The sequence below is a fragment of the Protopterus annectens genome, chromosome 1.part2, assembly GCF_019279795.1.
Source record: "Protopterus annectens isolate FY-2018-M chromosome 1.part2, PAN1.0, whole genome shotgun sequence".
NCBI lineage: Eukaryota > Metazoa > Chordata > Ceratodontiformes > Protopteridae > Protopterus > Protopterus annectens.
In genome coordinates this window covers 727,049,571-727,065,407 of record NC_056727.1, presented here as the reverse complement: position 1 = coordinate 727,065,407, position 15,837 = coordinate 727,049,571, and positions in this window count along the sequence as shown.

The following is a 15,837-nucleotide window of genomic DNA, read 5'->3' as shown; positions in this document are numbered from 1 at the left end:
CTATTGACCATTTCCTTCCATGCTGGCAAATACTGCACCCATTAGAATGACACCAGAAACTAAGCCAATTGTTAAAGTCAGCCATCTTCTGTTTGTATTGTGGCATCATCCTTGAAGAAGGTAAAATGCTGCTCCATGCTAGGCTCATACCAGCCTGGGACACATTTTCTGAGATGTTGTCTCTCTTCATATAGTCTAGGGAGGTATGTCCCAGGTCATTTGCACCCACATGGATTATGACTAAGTCATGCTGATATATGTGGTCCAATGACCTGAGCGTGTGTGACATACCTCTCAACTTTCCAGATATTCATAGAATATCCAGATTTTTGCTTTGTATTTTTGGTCTGTTCCTCATAAAATTTGTGGTTTTCTGCCAAATCACTGAGGATTGAAGTTGATAAATAATGACATACATCTGAGTTTTAGACTTCATATCCCTCAAAAATATATGCAAACAAAAAGCCTGTTATTCTAGCAATTTTCTAAGTTTATAAAAGCAATATTTAAAATTTGTCCCTATTTCTGGGCCTTTTCCTCCCATTATCAGGCTTTGTCCAGATTTCTTGCACTAAAAGGTTGAGAGGTATGGTGCATGATGTGGCAAATCCTGGCCCATGATAAGCAACTGACCATGACTTTCTCCTTACTCAGCCTGGTGAGGGGGGCATCTGTGTCTCACAATGGAGTCTTCAATGACCAGAATTTTGGACTGTGTGGTGACTTGCCTTATGGGCTTCATAAGATGTGGCTGTATGTATTTATGTGGGCATCGTTTTGAAAGAGTGCATTTGAGGCTGCTTAAGGTATTTATTTTGTACTTAGTCTTGGAGGCCTTTGGGTTTTAAGAAGGTTACATTTAAGTGCCTTAGCATATGAGAGTCTATGTGTCTGCTTTGAATTGTGTGTGATGGGTGCAGCATGTGTACTACTGACAACCTGATTGAAATTAGGAAGGCTTTTGTGTGAGAGCTTGCCTCCAGTGACATTGTGTAAATACATCTCTCATATGGTATATGAGAGATGTATTTACACAATGTCATTGGAGGCAAGCTCTCACACAAACGCCTTCCTAATTTCAATCAGGAAGGCTTTTGTGTGAGAGCTTGCCTCCAGTGACATTGTGTAAATACATCTCTCATATGGTATATGAGAGATGTATTTACACAATGTCACTGAAAGCTCACAAAAGCCTTCCTGATTGAAATTAGGAAGGCTTTTGTGTGAGAGTTTGCCTCCAGTGACATTGTGTAAATACATCTCTCATATACCATATCAGTTTGTTTGAGAATTACCTGGTTGTCAGTAAACATGAGACAATCTCTAGATTGCTTCAGGATGCCCATATACACCAAGAAGGTATCGTAGACAGTGGGAAAGTTCATACCCATGGCAACAGGCCCTTTTTTATTGATTTGACAGTTGCAGTAAGAATATAAAGTAATGTCAGGAGTATCTGGTTTGTAACTTCGGGGGCAGTGCTTGTCACTGCAAACTAGTTGTCCTGTGTGCAAATAGGTATTAGTGAAATTTCAGGGGTGCTTTTACAGGAAAAATATCAACTCAAGGTGTCTTCGTCTATACAGGGTACTGCCATACACTTGTGTGGAAACTAATTAGTAGATTGTGATAGGTTCATCCCCATAGCAGGTTCATATCTGCAGGGCCTAGGTGGATAGTACCAGCCTAGCCAGGTGTGTTAATGGCTTTCACCACCAATACTTTGTGCCGTTTACCAGCCCCATGTCAGCCTGTGCACACAGTGACATAGAGGATGGGTAAACTTCCTGGGCTCCCATCATCTTCCATTTTCTCTCTCCAACAGAGTCACAGAAGTCAGTGAGATTCTGCTCTGAACTGGGACTGGGTTTGATTCCTGTTCTGTGGTGTAGTGTCAGTGATGATCTCCAGCACGCCCCCATTTATATCCATTTATATCCCTTTAAGTCTCTGGCTCCTCTCTCCTCGTGGATTTGGATTTTTGATTTGGATTTGGAGCATGTCCATTAACGTGACCAGACATGGCCTGGTATGTCAGGCAGAGATCAGAGCCTCTGTGAGCAGGCTGAGCTGAGTTTCTTCAGTTCCAGTCGTGCATCACATATGTTTGAGCGTATTTTATCCTTTCCTTTTCCTTTTGGGGTTTCCAACTTTTTTCCAACTGCAGTAGGGGTCGGGTAAGGTACATTCATGGGGGGGGCATTGTGCTCAATCATTGGTAATATAAGTGAAGTACAGGGGTACAATGACCTCTCCTCTCTCTCCTGATATCCTCCCTGGGCAATTAGGTGTAGGTGCAATCCCTTCTTCCTAACCACTTTGTTGGTGTCAAAAAGAGAAGAGTTACTCAACTTGGGTCCCCAGGTCCCCTTCTTCCTCTTTTTGTTGTTTGGATTATTATGTATGTGGGTAATTAGGGGTTTGTTTTTTTTTTTCCCAGGGTGTATATACATTTTTTGGCATTTAGCTTAAGGCCATGTCAATGATTAATGGATGAAGTATTTAGGGAGATATTCTGAAGTTAGGTTAGACAGCAGCTAATCAAGCAATACTTGCTGAAAAATAAGAATTAGTTTTGGCAAGAATAATGAAAACAGGGGATTCACCTGCCTGGCTGCTTCCTAACTAGTGCTGGTCTCACCACAGCTTCACAATGCTGGGATACAATGCTTCTTTGCTTCTTCTCTCACTAGAAGCAAAACAGTAGCACCAATCCCAAGATGAGAAGCAGGCCACAGGCTCTTTGGTGATCAACAAATAGTCTTGTCCCAGATGATGCAGGGGTCCATAAGCTTGTTGTAGCCTTTTCCTGGTAGATGCCTTGAATAGCAACCAGACCAATCAAGAAGGTCCAACACAGACACTCACTGTCCAATCCAAAGCAGTCAGGAATCAATGCACTTTGCTCCTTCTCTCAGCTGGTGCAAAATATAAGCACACATTCCAAGCATAGGCTTTCTGGTAATCAGCAGTCTCCAGAAAATAATGTCCCTATGCTCCTTCTTTCACCAGGAGCAAAACAGAAGCAGTAATCCAAAATGACTACTGAGAGGCAGAATGTGGGCTCTCCAATAACTGGTGGTCTTGGACTAGATGTTGCAGATTTTAAAGGAAAGATGAAAGAAATGGGTTAATATCCTAGTGTGCACTAAGCAGTTAGATATGAAAGAGGAGGTACCTTATGCTTTAGCTAAGTGTTGAGCTACTAATTTTAAAAGCGTGAGATATATTGGAAGGTGTGGGCACTTTGTATTCTGGCTCTATGGAATACAGTGGCATGGCCAACAAATTTAAATAACTGAAGGGGTTGATTTCACAAAATGACAATTTTGTGCTTACTTACAACAGCAAATGAAAAAGGAGAGGAGAATAAAATATTTGGTCAAATTAACATAAGGAGCAAGCAAGTAGAAAGACAGTTGAGTTTAAAAAAAACAGCAGCTCCAGGGTTGGGGGCTGTGGTGAAATTTAATTTAGGTGTCACTCACAAGAGACACAGCTTCTCTTTCCTAGTTTAAATATGCAAATAAAAGCAGAATACAAATACAACACAGTGTAAAGAAAATAAACCACAGTATACAAAATAGAAGGGATGTGGGGGGGGGGGGTAAAGTTGGAACTGAATTTCTCGGCTAATAGGGTCAATATATCACCAGGCTCAATGAATGAGGCACCATTAACCACTGGTTCAGCACTTTGTTGCATGCTGCCCTTGAGGTTTCTGACATAGCTGTAGAAGGCCTTATAACTGCCTTTCACCTGGGAGGATATCTTAACCTCAAAGTTGATTTTGCTTGAACTAATTAGCCCTGTTATTTGCCTATTTACTTTGATGAAAGAGTTTTTGGGAATTACCCTTTACTGATTTTTTCATATTTATTTTCTTTTTGTTGTATATCCTGTTTAATTTGGGATGCCACCAGGGCAGTTTGTTTCTGGGGCTAGTTCTGGACTTACTTCTGGTAGGTAGAGCAGCCTCTATGCAGCCATTGACATAGCTGTACAGAGTTTCTGAGAGTAATTTAGCATAGGCTGGTGTGTTCTCGGGGTTTGGGAGGGCATTGAATTTTGACAAACCATCACTTAATAACAGGTAATTTGCTTTTGAATAATTCCTGTTACTTGCTTTAATGGGATTACAGAGTTGATTTTGATTTTGAAGGTGACAGCTTTATGGTTGGACCTTGTCAGTGAGGACAAGACACTGGAGTGCATGCAGTATTCTCCAATATTTATGAGCACATGGTCCAGTACGTTGGAGCCTCCCATGGGTGTATTCACTATTTGGTCAAGGTTATATGTATTTATGAAGTCATAGGATCATAGGAGGTTACTAGGCTATTGGCTGTGAGGCCCTTATAAGCCTAGCCAAGAGTTCAGCCCATATTTAGACAAGTCAGCACCCGATGGCCCTATCCAAAAGGGACACGGGTGGAATCCCAGAGGTGTCTTTTGTTTCCCATCCAGTTATCCAGGTTGCACTTAAAAAGGGGTAAAGAGGTACCCTGATTAATGTGGACAGGGAGTCTATCCTACAGATGGGGGAGTCTCTGGACACAAATCTGTTCCCCCAACAAGTCCTGTTGATGTCACAGACCAGGTTGAGGCCGTGCATACGAGTTATCAAGTGGAGCTTGACTTGCAGATATGCAGTAGTCCCATCAAGGTGGGGTCCATAATCGCCTTGTATGCCAGACAGAGGTCACCTCTGAGGATGCTGTATGAAACTGAGTAGAGGGATAGGGCTTTTAGCTTATCTGAGTATCGCAGATGTTTGAGGCCCTGGATTCACCTGGTGAGGAACCTCTGTGGTCTCTCCAGCTGCTGCATGTGCTTTGCGAGGTACATTCCAAAAGGAGTGCTGTTCTCAATAATGGGCCTTATAAGGGAAGAATACAGGGATGTTATGACCTCCTTATCCCTGGATGAGATGCCATTATTTATGAGGTGGGCCATGTAGAAGGCTTTCCGTACAACGGAAGCAACATGGTGGTCAAAAGTCAGGTTGCTATCAACCTGGGTGCCCAAATCCCTCATGACTGATTGCGTGCTTAGGACGTTGTTATTAATGTAATAATTTGTGGAGACGTCACTCTCCCTAAAGTGGATGATGATGCATTTTTTGGTATTCAGCTTGAGGCCATGTTTCTAACACCAGTCATTTGTCTGAGTGAGACCCTGTTGGAGGATGTTCACATCACAAGGGGAATTGATGACAGCACCCAGCTTGCAATCATCTGCATACTTGGTCAGCCATATCCCACTGGTTTTGGCCTGGACCTCAGAAAATATATCCCAAATAACAGAGTCCCTAAGATGGAACCCTGGGGTATGCCACTTGTTACAGGTCTACTGCTTCCAGGAATCTCCATGCCTGTAGAGTTGAATGGCAGTGTTGGATTCCCGATCTATAGAGGGGTAAAGTCTTCCCATGAGTAGGATGTTACGTTGGATGGTAAGTGTCTCTAGTATGTCCAAGTATGCAGTTTGAATTCTTGGGGCATGAAGAGTTACTTATAGCTGGCTAGGATATGGTAAAGGGTTTTGTCTATGGTGATCTACATGAGGAGGAACTCCAGCATGTCATACTGTCTGACCACTCTAGAGGTATTCTTGTTATTAATGCATATTGAGACACCTCCATCTTTAGCCCTTGTCTGTGCAGCTACTGGTCTAAAAGTGTGGAAGACAGTGAAATCTAGCAGTGTCAGGGTACTATCTCCCACTTTAAGCCATCACTTGGTAACTGCACAGATATCTATATTCTCGAGTGTGAAGATGGCTTGGAGGGAGTGCAGTTTTTTTATTTAGGCTTCTGGCAATGAGCAGTAACACCATGAGGTTTCATTGAGTTGATTTTGCGATTGGTAGGTTTGTTAATTTGGCATTGCCTAAAAAGGCACTATGTGGGACGGACAACACCTTAGCCAGTATCCAAAAGCCTAGAGGAGAAAGGTGCAGACCATCCTTGGCAAAGCATGTCCTCCCAAGCTAACAAATATTGGAATCCCTTAGAATGACACCAGAAAAACAGACAGTTGTTGAAATCAATATTTTTTGTTCATATTGTGTTATCATCCTTGGTGATGGTAATATGCTGCTCAGTGCTAAGTTCACATCAATCTGATACACGTAGTCTGAACGCTCTATAATGTCTCTCTTCATATAGTCTAGGAAGGTATTCTTCAGATCATGTACACCTGCATGGGCTATGATGGGATCATACTGGTACCTGTGGTGTACTGACTCGAGTGTGTGCATGATTTGGAGGATCCTGGCTCCAGATAGGCAACTAACTTATCTTCTCCCTATTTAGTCTGGTTAGAGGGGCATCAGTATAGCTTACACAGGAGTCCCTTATGATGAGAGTCCTGGGAAGTGTGTTCGCTTGTCTTAGGGGCTTTGTGTTTGGGGTTCTACTGAGAGTGACAGTATGTGTGGTGTTAGATGTTGTTTTTTCTGAGTGCCTTTGGGCTTGCTGAGGGATAGCTTTGACAGTGGGTGGTCTAGATGACCTTTCTTGTTTACGAGGATTGCCTTTTTTTACGTGCCTCAGCATATGTTAGTCTATGTGTGTGTGTTGTGTACTATGTGAGGTGGGTGCTATGTGTGTGTTGTTTCGATGGTCTGATGTGGACTTGTATGTGAAGGCTTAAACTCCAGTGTCATTGTGTAATTACACCTCTTGCTGTGTCTGGTTCCTTAAGGATTAAGTGTTTTTTCAGTAAACAAGAGACAATTGTTATGTTGTCTCAAAATGCCCATGTTCACAAAGCTGGCTATGTGATGCAGTGTTTTTTATAAACACAAACCTATAAACCAAACCGGGCCAAGGAACAGCACTTTAAAAATGCTGCAGAAATGACAACCACTGACCTGATATCATCTTGCCTTTGTATTTCATTCAGACTTCAAAGCCCTAGTGAAAATATTAAGTCTTCAGTATAAGTTATTTCTCAATGGCTACCACCTCAGACCTGTCAGAAATTATGTTCACTAATGAATCTGACACTTTGAACTATTCACTGTAGGGAACAGGATGACATCATTACATATATGTAGACCAACAGCTACTGGAGTATCTTTTGTCTGCACTTCTCAGTACTATCAAAGTCATCTGTTAGCACTAGAACCAGTAGTGTGGATGTTAGCAACAGGTAGGGATTTGTCAGAATCTTCTAGTAAGTAGCATTTTGCATTTCTGGATTTGAAAAATACCACAATGGCAAACATCTTTGTGAAAGATAAGGACAAAACTGTAGACTGCTTCAGACATCATTTGTAATAAGCAGGATTTGTAGCATATATTAAGGCAGATATTCCGAAAGTCCTATGGTAGAGGATCTGATCTATGGATTCTCTCAGCAAGGACATTATGCGTAAAATGAGTTTTGCTGCCATGTTCTGTTATTACTCTATTTAGCCATTCTCTGAAACCCAGAGAGATGCTGCAGTAGATTCAAGTAGGGAATGGACTCGGCATCGACTGATTCATGAGTTCCAACCAGGTGGTTGTCTGCCTAGTATATCATGGATTACATGCTGAAGCAACAGAAAGCAGTTCATTAATCCACAACACAGCATGATGCAAAGATTTCCTCCAGTTATTGTTATCCATTGGGGTGACTAAGTACCACTAATTACAAGTGGTGATCTGTGAAAGTGCTGGATTCATCTGAGGCTTTTGCCGGTGAATTGACTAATTAAGGAATAACCCACAAGTGGGTGTGGGTATATCAGGATTTACCTATGTTTGGCGTGGTTTGATCATGAGGGTGAGTGGGTTAATGCTATTGCACAGTGACATTATTTAAGAAAGAAATTGCTTACCTTTCTTAAATAATGTCTTTGTATAATGGCACTGTAGTGTTCCTCTGTGTTGTTTCTTCTTTTTCCCTGTTTTTGATGTACTGTGCAGGTGTATGCAAGTTACATTCCCACGCTTGCACAGTATATAGTGCTGCTGAAGACAAGCAAAACAGAAAACAGAATCACCATTGCTGTTTTTTTTTATTGAAGAGTAGCAATGGAGAAAAGAGAATCTCTGTTGCTGTTTTATGTGGAAAACAATAAAAGTATGAGGCAAAAATCTGGATATTTTGCGAAGATTTGGACAGTTAAGAGGTATGAGAGTCTGTCGAGATCTACTGAGGGGCTGAGCAAAAAAAGAAGGCAAATAGGTATGTTTCTGTTTTTTATTTTTGAGACTGTACCAGATGTTTCTTCTGTTTCACACTGTCTCTCTATAGCATATTACAACAGAAAAGTCTGACCACTCAACATTACTTCAGGAGCCAGACTTTTTTTTCTACTGGTATATACGTGATTTACAACAAACACACTGGTTGGGCTATCCAATCAGCATGCTCGTTTTTGAATAACAATAACAGTCTCTCAGTTTATAGTTGCATGCCACTAAAGAACCGTATATGCCTGGCTGGCAAACATTTGCAAGCAATGCAGGCAGATGACTATGTTTTGTTTATGTGCAGATCAGAACATCACAATTTGACTTATTTCTTAGATCTACAGGTTAAGGGCAATGTTCTTGCCACATGAAATAATACAACAGAAGAATAAAGCTAAAAACTTCTGTGGCATGCTTTCTGCTTAGGAATGGTAAACTTTTGTAAGCTAAAAGGGAGACTATTTGGTTTATTTAATACAAGAATGTTATGAGGCTGAATGAAGAAGTAAAAGTTCACAAAACAAATGAAAACTGACACTGAAACTGTAAGTAAAATATGTCAAACAATGTAATGCACAAAATATACATTTCATATTCCTTCATTTAAAAAGTCTTTTCTTAGACTCCGCTATTTTAATCATTTTAATGTGGTATTTACTCTTGTTTAATTAAGACAATCTTTGGACTGCAGGCTAAAGACTACCTTCCCTAGCAGGGATTGATGACAACAGTATATGTAAAGAGAAATGTTAGAGTTTTTAGTATTTTATATGATAATTATAAAAATCAGTCCTATGAAATTAGAAAAGATTTGGAAGATAATTAAAAGGCCCTATACAAATGGATAACTGGGGGACGATGATATGGCTCAGAAGTATGCAACAAAATCCATAACGTTTAGTATTTTTGTTTGGAAGTGTTTGCATATGTATTTTTAAATCCCAAGCATACTTCACAGAATTTTGCATCAGGCAGATAGCAACTGCTGGACGTGTGACTGGAAACAGAGGAAACTGGGAACAGAAATGTTGGTGGATCAAATGATTTTAACTATGGAAATTATAATTCTGAACTGGGATCGATCATCTAGGATCTTATTGCCCTAACATATTAAGGCCTTATTAAATGTAATACTACTGGCTAAAAACAGCAGTTACTAGAAAATGGTAATAGAAATCTAAGCAAACTGTAACTGAAGTTCTTAATACTCTAAAGGAGATAAAAGGACTGGAAATGAGAGCCTTAGAAAGGGAAGGAGCGAATTACATAGACATAAATAGAATCTGTGGGAACAATACATGAAGAATAGTGTTCAAGGGGAGAAGTGAAATTTAAGGGAGGGCAGGAATTTCGTAAACTTAATGCTGTAGTGCATGAAAACAACAATAGATTTTAGCATAGTTTTCTTTCTATTACTACATATGCACCTATGTCAATTTTAATGTCATGTTTAATAAAGATTATTATGATAAAAAATACTGTTTGAATTAAGGAGTGTGAAACATACAGTTTGTTGTCCAACAATAAACTACTTTTTGCTTTATTTAAAACTACTTAGTCTCTGTTGCGGAATGTAGAGGGACATGACAAGGTATAGTTGTCTGTGTGTGTGTGTGTGTGTGTGTGTGTGTGTGTGTGTGTGTGTGTGTGTGTGTGTGTGTGTGTGTGTGTGTGTGTGTGTGTGTGTAAGCAGATGGTCTAGAGTTACCACATGTTTCTCATTTCACAGTGCATTTTTGATTAGCCGCGGTGGTGGTGTTGCGGTAGCGTTGTCACCTCACAGTAAGACGCTGTCCGGTTCGATTCTCAGCCAGAGCGTCTTCTGCGTGGAGACATGCGTGAATGGGCGTACCTTTGTTGAAGGTTGTGCATCAGGACTGGTAACTTGGCACATAAAAATCAACTGCCAATCATTAGCGGACTGGAGTTCTGCTGTGGCAACCCCTAACTGGGAAAAGCCGAAAGACACACACACAGTGCATTTTTGATCAGGACAATTGTGTTTTGCAAAAAAAAAAACATGAAAAGTTACAGAAAACCAGGACGCCATATATGAAATACCTTAATAGTTTATATAAAACATTAGAAAATGGGTAAAGTATACATCTTCATCCTAGGTGGGTGGGTAGGGGTGGTATAATGGCTAAACTCTTTGCCTAAGAGATACAAGGTACAGGGTTTGATAATGACACGCAGTTGTTGGCTAGGCTTGTAATAGTCCTCAGACTGATAGCCAGGTATATACCTATGAACCTTCAGCACACATTCCCTAAACAATACAAAGTGTGAAACTTTAATGTCTGGCATTATTGACTGACTTTAATCATCACATTCATCTGCTCACAATGAAACACCTGAGGTGTATTCACTCATCAAAGTGTATGTATCTGCTGGGACTGTGTATGCCTGTTTCTCTGTGGTTGTGTGTGTGTGTGTGTGTGTGTGTGTGTGTGTGTGTGTGTGTGTGTGTGTGTGTGTGTGTGTGTGTATACAGGTTACCATGCCCGGGATTTTTGAGAAGAGTTGCATCAGAGCTGAGCTGAAGGATTGGGTTTTGCTGTTAGAGACCATAAAGAGCCAAAATGAAATAGAGCATACAGTTGTAGTAAGTGTGACATATACCGTGTGGCAAGACCAATTACAAAATCATACAGATACCCTACTGAAAACAGCAAAGAAAAAAACAACAAAATATAGGTCTGACAATTATGCAAATTCCATGTTTATGGATGCAACCACAAAGGAAATACTATAATTACATATATTTTTTTTAGAAAACATGATGAACTACAATAGGTAAGGAAAAAGTGTAAGTGCCTTAAGTTTTTACAGCTTTGATAGCTGTAACACACTTATTGCAGCCACACAGCCAGTGGCCACATGGATGTGCAGATGCTTCTTACAGCCTTTCAAAAATGAAGAGGGGGGGCAGAAGCCAAACATTTAGGACATTTCTTTCAAATATCCTTCTAATTAAAAAAGGTTAACAAAAGTTTTGCATCATCTTCATTTTCTGAACAATAAGAAGTATGAAACTCTAATGGCTGGCATGACTGACCAACTGTAATCCTTTGTGATTACATTCAAATTTTCTATGAGGGTCAAAGCAGATCTTTGAGGCAAAACTGTGTTCTTCTGTTGTAAAGAAGATAAAAATAAAGGAGAGTTTTGAGACATGCATTCTTCTGTTGTGAACAAAGAAAATGGTCAAGCCAATCCAACATTCAAAAGAAATGCCTTCTGGCTGCTTATATGTTAGCAGCATGGTACCACCCCCACTCAGGTCTCAGGCAACCACAGCATGTGTCTGATATGATTTACATGACTTGGCCTATCTAATTGTAACCTGCAATACTATCTGGATCCGATACTTAAACAAAAAAATGCAAAAATGAACCCTGGCTCAGCAGCACATTATTGGAACAAAAGCCAGATCCGAGATTATACTTGAGCTAGCCTCAGGCTAACTGTGACTCATCCATCTTTGTGTGCGTGTGTGTGTGTGTGTGTGTGTGTGTGTGTGTGTGTGTGTGTGTGTGTGTGTGTGTGTGTGTGTGTGTGTGTGTGTGTGTGTAGACAGTAAATATTTACATAACTTATATTTTGGATGTAAAATACCACCTCCGACAACAATTACATATGCTACAGCAAGTTTAAAACCTTAGGTTGAGGAACTATTTTTTTATGAAAAATACAACAAAAAGTATATAGTAATTAAAAATACAAAATCATTTAACAGGTAACCCATTCTCTACGTCCAGTAATGCCCTCCAGGATGGGTATTATTAGTGAATTAAAACCCTTCCAGGGGTGGTAAGGCCATCCACCTGCAGTGTCAGTCCTCACATCAACCCTATGTGTGTATTAATTCCCTGATAACACCCACCCTGTTGGGCATTATTGCTTGCATACAAACACATACATTTTGTAGGATCATAGGATCATAGGAGATTACTAGGCTAATGGCCCCAGGGCCCTTACAAGCCTAGCCAAGCTAAGGGTACCTGGTTCAAGCAGACACTAAAATTAGTACCTATTGCCCCTGTCCAAGAGGGACACAGGTGGAACCCCCAGGATGAATTTCAGGTTACCCATTTAATCATCCAAATTACACATAAATAGGACCAACAACGGGCTTTGTTTAACATGAATAGGAAGCTTGTTCCAAAGTTGGGGCAACCTCTGTAAGACAAATCTGTCTCTCCAGCAAGTTCTGTTGATGTCACATACTACGTCAAGGTCCTTTGAGTGAGTGACCCGTGTGCCATTTGAACTTGCAAATGTGCAGCATTTCCATTAAAGCTGGGCCAGAGATTGTCCTATATGCAAGGCACAGGTTGCCTCTGTGCAGTCTATACAACACAGAGTAAAACAACAATGATTTCAGTCTGTCCATGTAACACAGATCTCGGAGACCTTGAATTTTCTTTGTAAGGAACCTCTGTGGGCTTTCCATTTGCTGCAGGTGTATGGAAAGGAACATACCAAAGGAAGCATTGTACTCTATTATTGGCCTGATGAGGGAAGAGTACAGGGGGTTATAACCTCTTTTTTTCTGGAGGCAATGCCCTTACTTATGACATGAGTAATATAAAATTCCCTTCTTACCACTGTGGAGACATGGTGATTGAAGTTAAGGTGGCTGTCGACCTGTATCCCCATATCTCTCACCACTGGCTATGTGCTTAGGGTATTGCTATTGATGTGGTAGTTTGCAGGAACATCACCCTTGCCGAAGGGGATGATAATTCCTTTTTCTTAGCATTAAGTTTAAGACCATGACTTTGGCACCAGTCATTTGTCTGCATAAGACTTTCTTGCAGGATGTTGACATCACTAGGAGTTTCAGTAATCACTCCCAGTTTGCAGTCATCAGCAAACTTTGTCAGTCACAGTCCTTTAGTTTTAGTCTGTACCTCAGAGAAGTAGATGCCAAACAGTACGGGTCCCAGAACCGATCCGTGTGGAACACCTCTGGTTACAGGTTTGCTGGAGGAGGTGGCATCTTCTATTTTTGACCATATGAACCAGTTTTCAACTCGCCTGACAATATATGGGTTGATACCCAGCGGGGTGAGTTTATCAATGATGCCTGAGTGGGGGACTGTGTCAAAGGCCTTAGCTAAATCTAGGTAGGCCGTATGCACAGATTTGCCCCCGTCTAGGGCTTTGGTGATTATATTGAAGAAATCCAGCAAAAATAACAGACATGATCTCTCCTTGACAAAGCCAAACTGGGTGGGGTCCAACATTTGAAGAGTTCCTATATCTTTGTTAATAGGGTCTATATTACATGAACGAATGATCAAAATGTCGAGTGCAAAATTCCAATTATTACTGTGCAATATTATTATCCAAATGGTAAGTGTGACCGAACAGTCAAGGCTTATTAGAGTGACTTAGTATAGTATCACTATATATATGCCATGTACTCTAGAGCTTAAATTAACTCTACATCAAACAGCCACAGTTGAAAGGTTTAAAAATATTTAATAATAAATAATAAAAAAATATAAGATACTTCTTACTACACAGTGCTAGTCAAGAATTCAGAGATCACAGACAAATGTTTAAAATAATACCGTAGAAAAGTTCTGACATCAACACAGAAAAACACTTAGTCTAATCTTCCTAATTCCTAGCTCTTTCTAAGAGAAAACACACTTCTAAATAACTTACATCTAGAGCAAAGCAGTGCTGGTGATGCTGGATGTTCAAAAGACAAAATGCTCAGAGCTCTCTGATTCTCTCTCTTTAAATTGATAACACAGAGCTGCTTCACATGACATCATTCTTCCCACTTCTCTGGTGTTTTCAGGCTAACAGAAACTACATTTATATTCTTTACACATAGTCAGAAACCAGAGCAATATAGGACATTTATACATGCAAATTCTAGCCATTAACTCTGGTCTTAAAACAATAGGCAGGATGCCTCCCTCTAGACATATCGGCTCCAAATTTGACATCAAAGAATTGACTTATCAGCTTTGTTACAGCAGAGTGCACTGTTGTTACATTTTTGCAGTTCAATATCCAATGCACTCTTTTCACATTTAAAAGAACAAGCCTGTGGCTTACATTAATATTTACAAATGACAGAATTATCTACAAAATTCTATCTGGCTAGGCTGACAGCCTTCACATATCTTCACACCAAGCATGTTTTTTTATCCAAAAAAAGTCACCTACTTGGATCCACTTACAGAACAAACATCTTTATGTTGGGACCTATTTAAATAAAAAAGAGAACTTTTACAACTACTTCCAGAGTGCCCTTTGGTGACTTTCAGAAGAAGGAAGAACATAAAGAAGATGTTAGAAGGTACAATGCTTAATATTAATGCAACCAGTAATGTTTGTAGAATGACCAAATGTGGGCGATATTCGTTCTGCAAGTGGATCCGAGTGGGTGACTCTTTTTTGGATAAAATAACAACATGTTCTGGTTAGAGTAAAATTTGATTGTAACAGCAAAGATGTGGTCTATGCTGCTCTCTGTCAGGTATGTCCATCATTTTATATTAGAAAGACTGAACGTGCCTTAAAAGAAAGGATGTATGAACATCTTTATGATATATGAAAAGGCAAAATTACAAATGCCCTGGCTAAGCATGTAACAAATTTCATGACCATTACTTTTATTTTGTAGTTGTTGAGCAGATCAACCAAGGGGCTAGAGGAGGCCCACAGCACTTATTTCTAGAAAGAAGGGAAGTATTTTGGCAGCCGGTGTTTCAAGCTGATGTTTGACAGGTATTAATGAATGTATCTCCATTTCCAGTCTGTTAAAATTAAAGGCTTTAGGAAGATAATGCAAGTTTCCCTTTAAGGGGTGGTGGCTCAATGTTGCCACTTTGATTGACTCCTGAGGAGTGATGTCTACATAACTTCTTGGCCCTACTTCCTTGGATTTATCTGATGAAGTTTTGTGTTGAAACAAAAACAAAAGCGATTATCTTATTTTAAATAATTTTTATTGAAGAGTTTTTTAATGGTCTTGTCCATTATACAGCATTTTCTGGATATTTGCATCTTGTTGTTCTGAGCAAATTGGGATTTGTAAGCCATTGAACTTTTGTGGCTTTTACTTTAGTTTGTAGTTTTGTTGCATTTTCAGCTTAGGTACTGATGTTCCCTTGGACAGAGTGACTGCAAGGGCAGAGGTGAGTAGTAGTACCCAGGTTGACAGTGAGGCACTGCTGTCAGAAGATACCAGACTTCCTTTGGAAGGGGATCTGGGAAGAATCAAAAAGGTAGAGTTGAAACAGGCTCAGCTGTCATACCCTACACTAAGAGGCTTGAGAGAGGTAGCCAAGGAAGTACCTGATTCTCATGGAAAGGGGGAGTATGTATACTGGGACAAAGGGACGGCTAGAGGGTGAGGTAATACAGCAGTTGGTAGAACCTAGAGCTTACCATCTTGCATTTCTAGCCATAGCCCATGCATTCCTTTTGCAGGTCATATGGGTATAAAGTGTGCCAAGAGACTTATTATGCAGAACATTTATTAGCCTGGGATTGCAAGGAATGTAACAGGGTATTGCAGGACCTGTGAGCAGTGAAAAAAGTAGACAAGGCAGGGGACAAGGTCAAAGCTCCTTTGATGCCTTTGCTTGTGATTGAGGAGCCATTTCAGTGGGTAGCTA